The 15,748-nt window shown below is 43.1% G+C and overlaps 1 protein-coding gene across 9 annotated transcripts in view; it reads left to right on the plus strand.

Moving 5' to 3' along the window:
* The window catches only part of FRMD6 (FERM domain containing 6), a 329,953-nt gene that overhangs the window by 242,832 nt on the left and 71,373 nt on the right, over window positions 1-15,748 (plus strand). For 2 of the 9 annotated variants that reach the window (XM_047862034.1, XM_047862041.1), the window contains exon 1: window positions 6,948-7,063. The exons of the other annotated variants lie outside the window; for them this stretch is intronic. The gene's annotated coding sequence lies outside the window, so the exon portion shown is untranslated. Of the gene's footprint in view, window positions 1-6,947; window positions 7,064-15,748 lie in introns of those variants that run through there. 9 annotated transcript variants of the gene reach the window in all.

Below are 15,748 nucleotides of genomic sequence, written 5' to 3' on the forward strand. Positions count from 1 at the left end.
AAACAGCCAATAAACTGGAAGAACTGGGAAGGTTTTTGGTGACTGGAAGTCTCAAGCCAAACAACAGCTCTGGTGGGAGAGGTAGAAAGGCAGGACGTGGTGGACAGAGCAGCTTCATATGTTAGAGATAGAGCAGCTCCAGACGACAGTAGGATACCTTCACGTGGAGGTGAGGGCATTGACCAAATGGAAGCAAGGCCACTTCTTTTTCCCTTGCTCAACTCAAACCACTCTGTTCCTAAGAGGTATCTCATCAAAATGCTTTGTTGGCAAGGAATTCGATAATTCACTGCTCTAGTAAAATCCCTCTCATGTTCTTCTCACTCTTTCAAAAGTCTGTAGTCTGAGTAGTTAAAGATAGAGGTAAAGGTGCAAACAGAAATAAAATATCCATTAAGGAATATCAAGAGATATACTCCAGACACTGTTCTAGATGCCGGGGCCACAGCGGTTAGTGAGATTAGGTCTATGTTCAGATGAAGCTTAAATTCTAAAGGGAGAGACATGGACAAACAAGTGAACATATTTATAAATAATTTCAGATAATGAGCAAAGTGCTATGAAAAAAGTAAGTGACGTGATAAAATATTTTATATTGATGCATATATAATATGAGGTCTATATATACATAAAATAATATATTAAGAATATATCCCATTATCTCTTAAGAAATTGGGGTGTAAAGGACAAAAATTATCTAATACAGAACTATGCGCAGAATGAAAAATCACTGATCTGCTGATTCTATTTTTCTGCTCAAGAAATCACACAGATGAATTATAAATACATAATCAAGTTTTTAAAGAAAAGCATGTTTAAGGACTGGCCCTACCCCTCCACCCCAAGAGTCTTACCTTCCAAGCTAGATCTAGTTAAGAATGCTATCACCCAGCACTTTCTTCTCCAGGCCTGTCAAAACTAAACATTGGCATCTGAGGCCATTTGAGAACAATCTTACAATCCTCAGTTTCTAATTCAAACTCCATGCCTAATTACCACTGTTCTTTCTTCAAAGAACTAAAGCATAAGAATTCTGTTTAGGCTAATTGAATGATACATTAGCCTACTCTTGTAAAAGAAAAATATAACCACTGCCTTGCCTATGGAAGAATTCCTTAAGATTTTTTTTTTGGCATTTGGTTCCATAGCCAATCCAAACAAGAGCAAGGGTAGATTTTGTTTCTCATCTAGGATCAGGTGAGAGGAAAACAGGGATCTAATGCGGGTGTTCATAAATGTTTTTTCCCTTGCGTACAACTGGGTAATATAGCCAGCGGATCAGGACTTCGTGTTATAACCAAAATACCAGCCACCACACATGGATAGGGTGTTCCTTGGAGGCCCCGCCAACAGAGGCAGTTAGTGTCAGTGAGCTTCCCGTGGGATTCCAGAACCAGCATTTCTTACTTGTATTTTTGTTCATCATTCCTTTTCAAGCAACTGAAAAGAAGCTTAAGGGCACGTTTGTTGTGCTTAAAATATAACTCAAGGTAACCGAATTAAAACCAAATGGATACATTTCACGAATCCTCTTCATAAATGAAGCTTTTGTGGGTATTCTCAAGAAAAACAGTCAGCTAGGCTGTAAGCCTGTGTTCTGGAAGATGGATATTCACATCTCCTGTTCTAGTTCCGTGTGTCTCTGGCACAAATTGATAAGATGTCATAAAATACTGAAGAGAATTTCAGTGACATCTGTAATGGTGTCATTTGTGTTTGAAAGTGACTCTTCCAGGAATATTATCTCAGATAAAGATAATCAGAGTGTGCCTGAGGCCTAACTTGGAGTAACTGGTCCTACTTCCTTTCCTTTCCCATCTGTCTCCCCTAGTGGGAAATGGAGGGAGTCGCCTTCATCTCTGGGGGTAGGAATGTTTTCTTTCAGCTTTTCAGAGAGTAATCAAGGAATCAGAGCCAAAAAACTGCTCTGGGACATTGAGGCCTGTTGTATAAACACAAATGGTATACATCAGGAAGCTTTATCCTATAGGGAGTCTACCCCTTGTCTCGTCCCTTCTACTAGACATTTTTCTGTACTTGTCCTCAATCTTCTCTGGAATGTGAAGCCCCATGCAAAAGCAGAAATGCTATGCGCACACTTAATTCCTCACTCTATTTTAATTCACAACAGTATCCCTCAAAAGAGCATGGCCTCTCTGCCATTATGCCTTTCACCTCCAAGACCTCAGTACTCAGTTATCCTACCTGGTGCAGCTAACACCTTCACTGCCCCACTTCTCAAGAGTGAAGGGCCTGGCTTGACCCTCCCAGTCTTATCAAAGCTTTTGTCTGGAGTGTTCAAGTATGTAAGCCCTCAAGGAATAGTAATGTGATGTTTTGGCAAAACTAGAGCCTTAAAAGAATGGAAAGAAAAGTAGCTCTTCAAATATGTCTCCTGTAGAGTTTTACATGTTGCATTAAAACCAAACTTTATACTAGGATAATTAATTTATCCTATTAAAAAAATTTTTTTTAATGTTTATTTATTATTGAGAGAGAGAGAGTGTGTGTGAGGAGGGGAGGGACAGAGAGAGAGGGAAACAATCTGCAGCAGGCTCCAGGTTCTGAGCTGTCAGCACAGAGCCCCAAGTGAAGCTTAAATTCACGAGCAGTAAGATCATGACCTGAGCCGAAGTCGGACACTCAACCGACTGAGCCACCCAGGCGCCCCTAAGTTATGCTGTTTTTAATGTTTTCTCAAAATTTGATGGCCAAAAGAGCAGAATCAAATAATTTAATTTTTATAACTTTGTGTCTCTAAATTGGGGAAAGGTACATCTGTGTTAGATTGCTACATAATATGTTATGCATGCTAATATGTTGCTATGCTGTGCTACCTCTGCAAAATAATTATTTGCATTCTTGGTTAGGGGCTCCTGGTGCATACTAATGAGACAGCTGGATTAAATAACTGATAATCAATTTTACTGACTTTTCTTGAGTATTAAAATCTTTTTTTTTATTAAATTTTTTTTTCAATGTTTATTTTTGAGAGACAGAGAGAGACAGAGCATGAGAGGGGAGGGGCAGAGAGAGAGGGAGACACAGAATCGGAAGCAGGCTCCAGGCTCTGAGCTTTCAGCGCAGAGCCCAATGTGGGGCTTGAACCCACGGACTGTGAGATCACGACCCGAGCCAATGTCAGAGGCTTACCCAGCTGAGCCACCCAGGCACCCCTTAAAATCTTTTGGTGTTTTTGTTTTGCAGAATATAGTGATATACCAATGAGAATAATAAAAAGAGCATTTTAAATGTTAGGCAGTGAAAACCAGAACTATATCACTGCACTGTTAAGTTTCCATATGTGATTAGTTTGTCTCTCAAAGTAATATACATTAGCTAAGTGGAGATTTAAGACCTCAGAGTAGGACTTTAAATGTATTTTGAATGCTTTCAAATGCGTTTTGTTTTGCTTTTTAAATTGCACTTCAGCAATTACCAAAAAGAAAAATGAACCTAATTTCCGTATTATGACCTTCATCCAGAATGATGAACAGTATTTAACTTGGGGAAGGTCTTCTTTAAAAGCCAGTATGTCAAATGACCGACTTCTTTCTCTGACTAGAACTTATATTTCAGCATTAAAACATACTCTGAGTCCCAAATAACCCTGAATTATATAGAAAGGATGAAAAAGAACTAATTTTTTTGTCTTTTAATATTCTGAATGATCTTAATTCTCAAAATACTATTCCAGTGTTTGGAAGATACTTGTAAAGGGGTGTGAATTATAGCAGTTTACGGCTCTTTCCCTTCTATGTAATTGTGTTTTTTATACCAAAAATGTGTAAATATCAGCCACCAAAGCTTAAGCCTCTTGAATTATAAAATGAGGCTATGGCCATCATGCTTTAAACTCACACCCCAGTACACGTGCTCACTCTTGTGCCCTCTACCTGGGATACCATATCCACACGTGTGTCCACTTAAAATAATCTGGGGATTTAAAAACATTCCCAACCCCAGGCTACATCTCAGACCAATTAACTCACATGCCTGGGACACAGTTTTTGAAGTTCCCCAGGTGATTCAGGGTACTTCCAAGTTTGAGAACCACCACCTTGACCAACTTGTTCCTTGGCAAACTTCTGCTCATCCTTCCCATCTCAGTTCATCCTTCTCACCCAGACAGAGGTCTGATGCCTGCCCTGAAGGGGCCAGGCCTTCCCACTATGCCTTCTGCATATCCCTAGCCTGGCAAGCATTAAAGTATGTTGTAACTGCTGACTCACATGCCTGCTTCCTCAAACCACTGTAAAATTCAGGAGTATTTTTACCTTCAGATCCCAGAGTCTAACCCTGTGCCTGGTGTATGGAAGTACTCAATAAATGTATGGAATGAATACTTTCCCCCTAAAAAAAAAGCAAAAATATGGAGTTATGTTAATATTTACATGCCATGGAGAAAGTAGTCATTTAAGATGTGCTCAAGGTGATGTTTCACTGATGGGCAATGTCTCATATTTAGGAAAACATCATATTGGTGAAAATAGATCTATACCTAAACATCAAAAAGAACCATAAAATATAACTTTACCTATGAATTTGCATTCTTTACTGTAATAAGTGCAAAAAAACGTGTCCTGTGGTAAGAAATATCTAAAACAACCCATCCTTTCTCAGCTCCACCTCCATTTTGAATGGATTATGTGTTGTTTTCCAAAGCAATCCTTTCGGAAATTTGTTATGTGTCACGGGGCTATAAAGTGGTTTTTAAGAGTGTTACTTAGTTTACAAAATGCATTATGTAAGAATGTATGTTTATTGGTATTCACTATTAGTATGATCATTATGAGTAAAAAAATATCCACACAGTAAATTTTGTGACAATCTAATTCTAGACAATAAACCCAATCTTAAACATGTTTTTTAAAAAGCTGTTTAAAATATTTTGCTCCTTGGATTACCTAATTATATTGCAGCAATGTTTCACAATCTAACAATATGTTGTTCTTTTTTCTTTTAAGTTTATTTATTTTTGGGAGAAAGAGCACATGTGCAAGTTGGGGAGGGGCAGAGAGAGGGAGAGAGAGAGAATCCCAAGCAGGCTCCGCACTGTCGGTGCAGAGCCCCATGTAGGGCTCAGGGCTCCAACTCCTGAACCGTGAGATGTATTGAACCAAAATCAAGAGCGGACGCTTAACCAACTGAACCACCCAGGTACCCTACAATATGTTGTTCTTTATGCACTAGATGCAGAAAGCCTGAAAAGAAATCAGATTTAGGAACTGTTTTCCAAGATAGTAATGTATTACTCCTTTATCTCGTTTATCTTTACTTATGAAATGCTGGATTATCTCATTAGACATCAAATTAATTTAAGATCTTATCAACCAGTGTTTACTGTGCACTCATTCTGAATGCATCTAAAAAAGTGAGAGAAAAGTGTGAGCCTCCACGTTTAAATGCCTACATTGTCATCAACCAGTGTAAGCCAATTTTTAATTTTACTCTGTTAATTAAATACAACTACTTTAGAAGACAGTCATTGAAATGTAGTTCTGGTCCTTTTTTCCATAATGGAATTATGACTTTAAATGCAATATCCTTAGACACTGCTGCTTTGCTTTATCAGAAATAAGCTCTGAATGTATTATCAATTGTGAAAAAAGATCACAGCTGCTTCTAAGATTCAGTTCCAGTGTCATAGTTCCTCCATTGTAAAAGCTGTCAATGAGGCAACTATTCCAAGTTAGCTTCAGCCCTAATGAACACAGTGAATTTCTTTTGCCAAGCACACAGACAGGCATACTTTAGACCAGTAACAGCCAGCTTTACATATTTATGTTTGGACTAAAAGAGCAGAGCAATTTTTATGTTGGCTTCTGTAAGCATAAATCTGATTTTGGGTATTGTCCTTTCTCAGGTCCTCGTCTTCTGGTCTCTTCACCCATTTGTCAGACCCAGAAACATACACAGCCTTACTCCTTTAGTGAAGGGCCCTGGGGGGTATTACTGCTACACTGGCCAGGGGTCACTGGGTCAGCAATCAACATAAGACCTAGGAGGGCAGAAGCCCGGGAGGCGGGAGCACTGTGCACCAGGGGTCTGGGGACGACGTGACTCTCCCTTGGCTCCAGTTCCCAGGAGCAGGTCCTAGTGGGCACAGGTTGACCAAAGAGGCGTAGCTCTTTCCCAGACCCAAGAAAATTCCGTAAAAACACCTTCCGGGGGCCCTTTGCATCACCCGGCGCTCTCTCCAGCCACCTCCAGGAGCGGGCAAATAAAATTTCTGAGGGGTCACGGACACTAAAAGCACAGCCAATAGACGCTGTGTCTACCTTCACAACTGGAGACTCAAGAGGGGAGGCTTGGCTTCCGGGCGACGCCCCCACCATGTAGGATAAAACCCGCGAGGGCGCGGCGTCCCGAGTGGTGGGTGGGCCGGTGGGTGCGGGACAGAAAGACGGGAGGGAAGCTAGGAGTCACGAAGCCTCCTCCACTGGGATCGCCTCCTCTTAGAGTGGCCTCCCTCCACTCCGTCGTTCAGAATTAGTAAAACGGTGCTCAGGCCAAACAGCCGCCCCCGCCCACCCAGACTTGGGCTCGGGAGGGAGCGTTCCCGGGGAGCGGGGCCGAGCGTCGGAGAGGGCCATTCGGCCAGAAGGGGGGAGCTGACAGTGTCCCCTCCCGCATCCGTCGCGTGAGGGTAAGGGCTAGATGGCAGTGGTCCACGTACGGTGCCCTTCTGGGTTCTCCTCCTTCCTCAGGACCCGAGAGGGGTGGCTCCCTCCGTTTGCTCCCACCTTCGTGTCGCGGCACCCCTCCGCGGGACGCTTGGTTGGGTCCGGGGCGGGGCCGACAGGCGCTCCACGTGCGGCCGCGAGCAAGGCGCTCTGCTCCCGCGGCCCGGCGGCCACCCCCGCCACCTCGGGGCGGGCGTGGGGGCGGAGCCTCTGGGGGCGGGGCGGGAGGCGTGGGCGGGGGGGGCGGGGCGGACGCGGAGCGCTCGACAAGCTGCCGGGGCAGAGGGGCTGAGAGGAGCCGGGCTGGCGCGGCGCAGGCAGGAAGGGACGAGGACCTGGGAAGAGTCCGACGCCTGGTGCTCCGGGCTTTCTGGGAGGTATGAGCGGGAGCTCGGCGCTTGGGGGCCTCCCAGTCTGTCCCCTGGCCCGGCCTCCGCGCCCCGGCTACCCACTGTGCCCCCTGCCGGCCGGGCGGCGGCGGCGGCGGCGGCTGGACGGGACTTTGGGAGGGTTTCTGGGAGTCGAGAGCCCTAGCGAAAGCAGTGTCTTCCCTGCGTCTTTCTTCGCCTTCTTTTTGCTTCCTCGACTCTGGGCTTCGGGCACCGGGCTGGAAGGTCGCCTCTCCGCGGGTCAGAGCTCGCCCACGCCAGGGCGGGAGGCCGGGGCCCCGGGGCAGCCGAGCCAGGCAGCGGGGGAGGCGCGGAGCTCCGGGGCCGCCTCTGCGGCGAGGGCGGGAGGCCGGCCGGAGCTGCGGGCTGCTCCCCGGGCTCACGGTGCTGCGCTCGGCTCTCCAGTGGTCTCTGGCGCGCTGTTCCGGGGGCGCCTGTCGGTTGCGCCCCATCGGTCGCCACTTTGACGGGGCGCCGGGGCCAGCGCGTGAACCCTAAATTCCTGGGTGCCCTGCCGCCTGTTGTGCGTGCTCCGGGGGAGGGCAGCCCGGCTGCGGGAAGGGACCCGAGAGCAGCCTCTGCCCCACGGTCCCTGAAAGTGTCTAGTCGGGGAGCCCGAGATTGAGCTGGGGCTCGGCGGCGCCAGAAGGGGGCCTCGGTGGGATGCTAGTGGGGGGCGCGGCCTGCAGAATTTGGGTTCCTGGAGGTGCTTGCGGCGCGCAGGCCCGGCCCGGGGCAGCAGAGACCACCAGCCTGTCCTCGAGGAGGACCAGGAACTGTCACGTATGGACCGCTGGGGGCCACCCGTGTGAGATCCACAGGGCTTAATAACAGTACCTCGAGTCCTGGGACAGCGTAACCTAATAGTGAGGGCGTTTTCTTTAGGGCATGAATAAATGGAAAGGTGTCAAAATAAGCATATTTTAAAGTTGAAACGAAAACTGGCAGATTTTCAGGTCGTGCAGTTGTGAAGTTAAGTGTCCAAAGAAACATTAGCTCTTTTACACCCTTTTCGTTTTTATTTTTTGGCAAAAATCTGTTTTGCCAGAATTTCCCTCAGGAGCTTTGCATGGCCCACAGTGGGGCAGGAAAACTTGAGCAAGCGTTCTCAGGTTGCTTTTGACTTCAAGCCTGTGCTCTCCAGGTTTTTTGAGTGTGCAGAAAAAGTGTCTGATTCTGTTTTTCTCTGGGATCTGACGATGTTTGTTCATTGGGTTTATAAGCATCTATTTAAAATCATTTTTTGCACGAAATACTCCCCGTTGCCACAGGGTGTAGTTTAGGGATTAGAAAATACTGTTGGAGAAAGCTGCTAGTGGCTTCATTTTCCAAGAATGTAAGTCATTTCCTTTCTGTGATTTCAGGGAGTTGATATTTCACAGCATCAAAACTTTGTGGGGAAAATTTTCCGTAATACATCTGTCATTAAAAAGGCTTTTGACTTTTGGATTTTGTCTTCGTAGAGCAGCACATAAATTTAGGCTCAGCAATGTTAAAGGATAAGAAGTTTTTCAGAAACTGCAGCATTATGAGAGTCTTGTAGAAAGTAATTTTAACAACCACCAAGACTTACAGCCTGCACCATCGAGATGGGGGAGGGGAGAAGACCAGAGGAGAGAGGCAGGAAAACAGATGCTTTTGCTGTTGTCCTTTGTAGTACAAAACTTGTAGCAGTTAATCATTTTCCTTGGGTGTGGTTTTGAGAAATAAAAGTATTACGTTAAAAAGGAAAATACTGCACGATATGAGGCAGCTGACATTTAAATGCTCTTTCCGTATGTTTGTAAACATATTGGATTTATATTTCATATTAAAATGGACCTTTGGGATCATTAGATGAGAAGGGTCCCCCAGGGGATATCTTCTATCAAGTTATCTGCAGGATATCTTCTCCAGAAAGCAGACTGACTGTAATAGGAACTAATTTTCCCCCTTTTGAATTGCTTGTAAAAATGCCGGAGATCTGACACTGATGGACCACAGTAATCAGCAGTTCTTGCAGAACTCAAAACATCTTAAGGGAAAGGAAATCTTTCCGTGTTTCCACTCCCTCCTTTTTGGGGGGCACCCTGGGTAAGCTACCAGCTTCAAGTACATAATTTGAACTTGCTGCTTGAAGATGCTCCTAGCTCTGCAGTGAAACAATAGGAGCGAGGAGGAAGACCCTGCTTGTTTGAAAGCAAAGTGCCCATGTGCTAGGTGATCACTTCTGGCAACAAGTTCTGTAAAAACTCATCCAGTTGGGCTAGCTGAATCCAGGGAAGGGGGGGTTGTAGAGCTTTTCTGGTTTCTGGACTTTGTTTTCACTTTTAACTACACTTATAAAGCCTTTGGCTTTCAGAACTTATGACATAATAGACTGTGTAGCCTTTTGTGGCAGATGCTTGAAATGAAAGTTTCAAACAGAATTGCTTTTGACTGAACTGTCAAGTTCAGAGTTTAGTGTAAATGAGTCCTGTCTCACAGCTAACTTTTTTGATAAAGGAGTTCTTTGTAGTTTTCAGCGTGGATGCTGCACATTTTGATTTCTGAGACTGTGGGTTTAAAAAAAAAAAATAAAACCTGCAAACAATTATTTTATTACATGAAAGCCAGTACCAAGAAAAGATTAATTCAGTCCAGATGTAAAAATGTATGTGAATTTTAGATTTGGATGATCTCAACAAGTTTTCCCTTTTGTTGATGAAACTGCCTGGATCCCAGATGGCATTCACAAACTGTCCCTTAGGTGGTTTTCTGAGTTCAGAACTAAATTTCAGGGGCCTTCTCTAAAGTCACTTGAAAATTGTTTTAAGCATTCTCAAGGATAGAAAGTCTTCACTATTTATGCAGAGATAGGTTTTTCCTATTCCACATGAATGCAAACCTTATAAATGCCCTGGTTTGGTAAATGAGACTGTGTGTTTCATAAATAGGAAAACCAGAGGTATTCAGTATTGTGTATCCTTATGAACAAAGCATAGAAACGTTGGCTTTCATTTATGCAATTCCAACTTTTTAAAAAATATATATTTATTTATTTATTTGCCGGGAGAGCATGAGCAGGGGAGGGTCAGAGAGAGGGGGACAGAAGATCGGAAACAGGCTCTGCGCTGAAAGGCTGACAGCGGCCAGCCCAATGTGGGGCTTGAACTCATGAATGGTGAGATCATGACCTGAGCCAAAGTCAGATGCTCAATCGACTGAGCCACCCAGGCGCCCCAATTCCAACTTTATTTTTATAAAGAGTTTTAAGTGCGTTCTCAGTCTTTAATAGGATCCTGTTGTAACACAGTTTGTGGTTTCTGATAAAGCAGTTGGTCCTCATATGATGATCCTGTACCCTGCTCCCACACCAAGAAAGAACAAACAACTTAGAAGAAAACTCCAGTACTTAAAAAAAAATCTGTACTTCCAACACTAAAGTTACTAAGGGTGTGTGTTGCACACTTAAAATTACATATTTTTAAGAAGTCTTTGTTTATGTAATTATACATTTAAGAGTTTGATTACATTGTGATTGCATATTAAACAGTTGAATGCAGGAGGGGGGAATGGAAAAGAAATAGTGATGGGATTTTATGAGTGGTGAAATTTTAGTTAAAACATATCTTTCCTAAAACCCAAACAGGAAAAATAGTATTGTTGGCTTCTGCAGTTAAAGTTTGATACAGGGGGTAGTTGAGAGGGTTTTTTGAATTGCACATTATCCTGAGGAAGAGGCTTTGGGGGCCTATAAAAATAAGTAGAAACAGGTTAAGGGAATAATTTGAGAGGAAGGAGGAAGTAGAATACTGGACAATGAGTTGCAAGGAAAATCTGAACTTAGAAGGATGAATATTTAAAACAAGGCTGAAGTAGAGAAAACTTTGTATTTAAAAGTGGAAATTAAAAAACAAGATCTTTTTTAGCAGAGAAAAAAAGGATTCATGTTAAGGTGCCCTACAAAATCTGCATACAGTATGAAATGGTGCTGTTATGTGCTACTCATCCTGGAAAGCTTGTGTGCATTTGTGTTAAATTGCTGCTTTGGTCTTAAATAGTGTTTAGGGACTGGATGCTTATTATTGTGCCCCACCGCCACCCATGCCACTTCTCATTTTGAAGATTAAAAACATTTTTTTGTCTAAACTCTAATGATTCTACAAATATATAATTTTTTTTTTAATGTTTATTTTTGAGAGACAAAGTGGGAGCAGGGGAGGGGCAGAGAGAGAGGGAGACACAGAACCAAAGCAGGCTCTAGGCTCTGAGCTGTCAGCACAGAGCCCGACACGGGGCTCGAACTCACGGACCATAAGATCATGCCCTGAGCCACCCAGGTGCCCCTGGTTCTACAAATATTTAATTACTCCCCCAGCATTTGTGAGAGCGACAACCTGCCTGCCATGCTGTAGGACCAGAGGGGCTCTACAGTAATAATGGCCATAGTTATGATAAGATTTTGAGTGAAAACAAGCTATCAGTGCTTCCAGATTATCTGACATGATTTGGTGGTGTAATTACTTCGGATGCAAGTAATGCATCAGAGTATGATATCACTCTTGATACGTATCAAGTGGAATCAATCATGCAGTATACCATACTGATCAAAATGATATCAAACAACAGTGGGAGGGGGAAAGGAAAAAAATCTCTGATCTGACATGAAGAATAGTCTCAGGAGGAGAAAAATGTAGCACTGCATCAAATTCAGATGAACCAGTTACAGGCCAAAGGAGACGGCAGTGTTGACTGGAGCTTTCTTGGAGCTGTGTGTAGCACAGCATTTTCTCCAATGCCTTTTCCCACCCGTGTGGCCTTTTCCTAGCAGAGTTTAATCTGCACAGCAAGAAACTAAGAGATTTTGCCATGACCCCGTGTATTTCATTAATGTGGTAACTGGGATAATTTGGACCAAAAAGATCTATTTAGAACCTCAGTATTCCTAATTGATTATCCAGGGATATTTTCAGCTGTTTTCGAATAACCCTGCCTTTGTACATAGATATGATACAACTTTGAGTAGTAATGTTTTATAGGTACATGAAGACAGAGAGAAAAACAATTATTTTATACTGTCTTCTAGCCACAGTTTCATATGAAGGAGGAAATGATTATAAAAATTAAGCAAATTCCGGATGAAGATTTTAGGAAATTAATGAAAAGCTCACTTAGCTTTTTGGGTAGTTCTTTGTGTAGTTTACATCAAATGAGTGATTATTTAGTAGTGGCACTTGTACTATCCAGTCTCAGTAGATACAACCAGGAAAATGCACGGATCAGAAGTATAGCACGAAGTGGTCATATGCAGGCAGCCGGCATCCAAGCCAAAAAAACATCATTATCTGCTCCCCAGAAGTCTATCTTTACATTCACAGTCCCTGCCTGCCCCAGGGATAACCACTGTTCTTTCATTGCCATAGGTTAGATGGTTTTTTAAAAAATGTTTATTTTGAGAGAGAGAGAGACAGAGAGAGAGAGAGAGAGAGAGAGAGAGAGAGATTCCCAAGCAGGCTCCACTCTGGCAGCCCCTCAGGCCTCAAACCTGCAAACCCTGAGATGATGACCTGAGCCAAAATCAGGAGTCAGACACTTACCTGACTGAGCCACCCAGGCGCCCCGCTCAGACTGCACGTAAGTGCAATCAAATAGAAGTTCTCTCTTGTGTCTTCTTCAGCTCAGCATAGCGTCATGTGCACATTGATGCAGGTAGCCGTTCTTTTTTCTTTTTTTCTGTGCATGAATATATCCAGTGTATTTATCCATTCTGTCGATGGACACTTGGGGATGGGACTAATATGTGGGGTAGGACCTTTTGAAGGCTCAAGAAAAGTCGAGCACCTTGGAGTTGAAAGGAGAGTATAGTCTTAAGATTAAAAGAGAAAATTACTTCAAAAACATGAGAGAAAAAAAGAGAAAGGAACATTACAAAAACACTGAAGTCTCAGCTCAGTCCACGGAATCCTATTGTTTCAGGGACACAGGAACATACCAACTGGATCTTGCCAGATTTTAACTGAGAACTGGAAAGAGGGAGGAGGCCATAGGTGGCAGACAGCCTCATCAGGTTTTAGAAGTGGAGGGACTGAAGCCCTGTGAGGTTGAGTGACTCAGAGTCTCACAGGTAATGACAGCACCAAGTGAACAAGCTCCTTCTCACGCTCAGTCTGGTCTAGGTTCGCGCCATCTGAGGGCTGACAGCCGGCCCTCTACTCTGCAGTGAGTCCACTGGCCTCAGGATGGGGTGCTTTTTTCTGTCAACACAAAGGGATTGTGTGGCTTTGTTCAGATAGACTCAGACCTGCCCGGAGAAAACAGGGCAGTGGTCCAGTGAGGAAGAATTTTACCTCCTCTAGTCTGCCTCTGCTCCCATGCAGAGCCCTTTTCTCCTTCTTCCTGTGTTCTAGGACTTTCTAGTGAGAGGTTGGGCGTCAAGTGCCAGGTAGGTGACATCTTGAGGTCCCTCTTGACTCAGTGTTTCATTGATCCACAAGTGATCTAGGCTGGAACTCAGTTTCAAAGGACTGCTTTCTAAATATTTTCAGAGTAGTTCACTCTTAAGAAGATACTATGAAAAAGTCTTTTTTTGTTTGTTTGCCTCTTCCTGCCATTATGTCCTCACCGGTTATACACTTTTCTCCTCCCTTGGACACACTTCCCCCTCCTTCAAGTTATCTTTTCATAAATATCTGTGGAAACATCCTGTCTCTACCTAAAACAACAGTGAAATTCTGATGCTGATGTCTGTGGCAGTCTCCAGGAAGCATTTATTGTAAAACAGAGGATTATGAGAAATCTAACAGATAAAGTGCTTACAAAGGAAAACAAATGATGTAGATGTTTTTTTTCTTTTATGTTTCCCTAAAGGGGAAAAGGGCATTTTTCATGGTTTAAGAAAAGGCTCAGAATTTTGACTTAGGCTCATAAGGAAAGTGAAAAACAAGTAAAATAGCAGAAGTGTTACAAATGGGTAGTAAATATATTCTGCTCAATGAAATACTGCTTAGAACAGCAAAAACCTAGCATGTGCAATCTTAGAAAATTAAAAAAATGTGCTCACCATAGGGTCATATCTCTGACAAGTTCCTCACTGAAATTACTGCAGAAAAGAATAGTACATTTCAGAGGCAACATGGAAGAGAAGCAGAAAAGTCTAACGGTAACAACAAGATCTTTGAAATCAATCCTCTGGGGCACAGATCCAGGCTCCACTATTTTCCTGTGTGTAACCTTGAGGAAGTTACTTCATTCTCTGAACCTCTTTTTTCTTACCTGTAAAATGAGGATAATGATAGTAACTATCCCACAGGGTTGTTTTGATTACTATATGAAAGAGTACGTAGAAAACAATGGCGTGGTCTGACACATAGCAAACTGTCAAGTGATGTTAGCTCTTACTACTTAAGACAAAAAAAAAAAAAATGATGTATAGGATTTACAGTTTTTTTGGAAGTCCCTGAGCCTTTAATTTACAAGCAGCTCATGAGATGATATTATATTTTGTTTTCGATGACCTTCAACAGGCAACAAAACCTAGTGTTTCTCAGTTACAGATACTGGGCAGTCTATATCACTGCACTGAGAATATCTGCTGGCCTATCCCGTTGACCACTAATTGATTGAGTTATTTTTCCTATTTCTCTTCTGATTTCCAGTAGTCTTACTCAGGCTCTCAGCTTCTGCTTGCTAGATACATATGCCTTTCCAGATGCCAAAAAGTAAATCTACAGATTAAAAAATAATCTCTCTTTATGATAATGAAGGCCGAACAAAGTATTTTTAAACTTAAAGACTACCAGTGGCCCATGTCTTTTGCTCTTGTACCCTATAAACTACATGTGCTTTTAAAGAAAACTACTACTGGGGCACCTGCCTGGGGGGCTCAGTCAGTTAAGCATCCAACTCTTGATTTCAGCTCAGGTCATGATCTCACAGTCTGTGAATTCAAGCCCCGCATCAGGCTCTGTGCTGACAGTGTGGACCCTGCTTGGGATTCTCTCTCTTTCTCTCTCTGCCCCTCCCCACCCCATTTATTTAATGTTTAAATAAACATTTAAAAAAAAATAAAACCACTATTATTGGTAGAAAGCAATTATTGTTTATTTCTCCCCTCCCCATCCCCACCATTGGCATAGTTTCTATAATGTGGGTTGGACCCCTTTATAATTTTCTCTCAGTAGGCCCAAAGCTTAAGATTTTAAACCACTCATTCAATGGAAATTAATAGTCTGAAAGTTTCAAAAGGAACATTTAAGAAAGAGTTAAGCATATTAGAAAAAGACACATTTACATCTAAACAGCATAATTACAAGCCAGTCAAAATAGGCACAGGATCCTCCAGAATAATTGTGATGTATCATCCCACTGTGTTCTTTAAAAGCAGGACCTACCCTGCATAACCCATGCTTGTTATGTGTTGAATAATATCTTGAACTTAGTGAACGTTTTTAAAACATTAAGTTTCCTAAGCCCATCAGAAATAGGTTTTATGTCTCTACGAAGTATCCCGGGACCGTGTTGGCGATTTGAAATACGATGGCCACAGTAGGACTTACCGAGAAGATGACTCGAGAGAGGAAGTTGGCCACACAGAGATACCTGGAGAACATTGTTCAGCAGAGAGACCGGCAAAGGTCTCAGGTGGAAGTGTGCCTGGTGTGTTCCCGGAACAATGAGAAGGTCACAAAACAGTAATAGATGAGGTCAGAGAAG

The sequence above is a fragment of the Prionailurus viverrinus genome, chromosome B3 (assembly GCF_022837055.1).
Source record: "Prionailurus viverrinus isolate Anna chromosome B3, UM_Priviv_1.0, whole genome shotgun sequence".
Lineage (NCBI taxonomy): Eukaryota > Metazoa > Chordata > Mammalia > Carnivora > Felidae > Prionailurus > Prionailurus viverrinus.